This window comes from Ixodes scapularis, unplaced genomic scaffold, assembly GCF_016920785.2.
Source record: "Ixodes scapularis isolate PalLabHiFi unplaced genomic scaffold, ASM1692078v2 PGA_scaffold12__126_contigs__length_90152505, whole genome shotgun sequence".
Classification (NCBI taxonomy): domain Eukaryota; kingdom Metazoa; phylum Arthropoda; class Arachnida; order Ixodida; family Ixodidae; genus Ixodes; species Ixodes scapularis.
The window spans coordinates 63,447,091-63,449,898 of NW_024609838.1; positions in this window are offsets into that span (position 1 = coordinate 63,447,091).

The following is a 2,808-nucleotide window of genomic DNA, read 5'->3' on the forward strand; positions in this document are numbered from 1 at the left end:
GGAGGAAGTGGCCGAGTGGGCTAACGCGTCTCAGCTCGGAGCGTGGAGCGAAAGCTTGCGCTGGGAACCTCCTGGGTTCGATCCCCGCCGCCCCCGCCCGTCTCGATCTAGATGGGTTTCGTACCGGCACGCGTTCGTGTGATCACTACTGCGTGGTGCACGTTAAAAACCCCAGGTTAGCGGTTGTACCGCACTGGCTAAATTTCTCATCTACAGCTAAGAGACCGATTACCCGTTGAGGCGCATCTCCATCAAGGCTGTATAAACATAAAGAGCAAGCCAATTTTTTTTTTTTACGCACGCGGCAGGGAGGAAGTGGCCGAGTGGGCTAACGCGTCTCAGCTCGGAGCGTGGAGCGAAAGCTTGCGCTGGGAACCTCCTGGGTTCGATCCCCGCAGCCCCCGCCCGTTTCGATCTGGATGAGTTTCGTACCGGCACGCGTTCGTGTGATCACTACTGCGTGGTGCACGTTAAAAACCCCAGGTTAGCGGTTGTACCGCACTGGCTAAATTTCTCATCTACAGCTAAGAGACCGATTACCCGTTGAGGCGCATCTCCATCAAGGCTGTATAAACATAAAGAGCAAGCCAATTTTTTTTTTTTTTTTACGCACGCGGCAGGGAGGAAGTGGCCGAGTGGGCTAACGCGTCTCAGCTCGGAGCGTGGAGCGAAAGCTTGCGCTGGGAACCTCCTGGGTTCGATCCCCGCCGCCCCCGCCCGTTTCGATCTGGATGAGTTTCGTACCGGCACGCGTTCGTGTGATCACTACTGCGTGGTGCACGTTAAAAACCCCAGGTTAGCGGTTGTACCGCACTGGCTAAATTTCTCATCTACAGCTAAGAGACCGATTACCCGTTGAGGCGCATCTCCATCAAGGCTGTATAAACATAAAGAGCAAGCCAATTTTTTTTTTTTTTACGCACGCGGCAGGGAGGAAGTGGCCGAGTGGGCTAACGCGTCTCAGCTCGGAGCGTGGAGCGAAAGCTTGCGCTGGGAACCTCCTGGGTTCGATCCCCGCCGTCCCCGCCCGTTTCGATCTGGATGAGTTTCGTACCGGCACGCGTTCGTGTGATCACTACAGCGTGGTGCACGTTAAAAACCCCAGGTTAGCGGTTGTACCGCACTGGCTAAATTTCTCATCTACAGCTAAGAGACCGATTACCCGTTGAGGCGCATCTCCATCAAGGCTGTATAAACATAAAGAGCAAGCCAATTTTTTTTTTTTTTTTACGCACGCGGCAGGGAGGAAGTGGCCGAGTGGGCTAACGCGTCTCAGCTCGGAGCGTGGAGCGAAAGCTTGCGCTGGGAACCTCCTGGGTTCGATCCCCGCCGCCCCCGCCCGTTTCGATCTGGATGAGTTTCGTACCGGCACGCGTTCGTGTGATCACTACTGCGTGGTGCACGTTAAAAACCCCAGGTTAGCGGTTGTACCGCACTGGCTAAATTTCTCATCTACAGCTAAGAGACCGATTACCCGTTGAGGCGCATCTCCATCAAGGCTGTATAAACATAAAGAGCAAGCCAATTTTTTTTTTTTTTTACGCACGCGGCAGGGAGGAAGTGGCCGAGTGGGCTAACGCGTCTCAGCTCGGAGCGTGGAGCGAAAGCTTGCGCTGGGAACCTCCTGGGTTCGATCCCCGCCGCCCCCGCCCGTTTCGATCTGGATGAGTTTCGTACCGGCACGCGTTCGTGTGATCACTACTGCGTGGTGCACGTTAAAAACCCCAGGTTAGCGGTTGTACCGCACTGGCTAAATTTCTCATCTACAGCTAAGAGACCGATTACCCGTTGAGGCGCATCTCCATCAAGGCTGTATAAACATAAAGAGCAAGCCAATTTTTTTTTTTTTTTACGCACGCGGCAGGGAGGAAGTGGCCGAGTGGGCTAACGCGTCTCAGCTCGGAGCGTGGAGCGAAAGCTTGCGCTGGGAACCTCCTGGGTTCGATCCCCGCCGCCCCCGCCCGTTTCGATCTGGATGAGTTTCGTACCGGCACGCGTTCGTGTGATCACTACAGCGTGGTGCACGTTAAAAACCCCAGGTTAGCGGTTGTACCGCACTGGCTAAATTTCTCATCTACAGCTAAGAGACCGATTACCCGTTGAGGCGCATCTCCATCAAGGCTGTATAAACATAAAGAGCAAGCCAATTTTTTTTCTTTTACGCACGCGGCAGGGAGGAAGTGGCCGAGTGGGCTAACGCGTCTCAGCTCGGAGCGTGGAGCGAAAGCTTGCGCTGGGAACCTCCTGGGTTCGATCCCCGCCGCCCCCGCCCGTTTCGATCTGGATGAGTTTCGTACCGGCACGCGTTCGTGTGATCACTACTGCGTGGTGCACGTTAAAAACCCCAGGTTAGCGGTTGTACCGCACTGGCTAAATTTCTCATCTACAGCTAAGAGACCGATTACCCGTTGAGGCGCATCTCCATCAAGGCTGTATAAACATAAAGAGCAAGCCAATTTTTTTCTTTTACGCACGCGGCAGGGAGGAAGTGGCCGAGTGGGCTAACGCGTCTCAGCTCGGAGCGTGGAGCGAAAGCTTGCGCTGGGAACCTCCTGGGTTCGATCCCCGCCGCCCCCGCCCGTTTCGATCTGGATGAGTTTCGTACCGGCACGCGTTCGTGTGATCACTACTGCGTGGTGCACGTTAAAAACCCCAGGTTAGCGGTTGTACCGCACTGGCTAAATTTCTCATCTACAGCTAAGAGACCGATTACCCGTTGAGGCGCATCTCCATCAAGGCTGTATAAACATAAAGAGCAAGCCAATTTTTTTTCTTTTACGCACGCGGCAGGGAGGAAGTGGCCGAGTG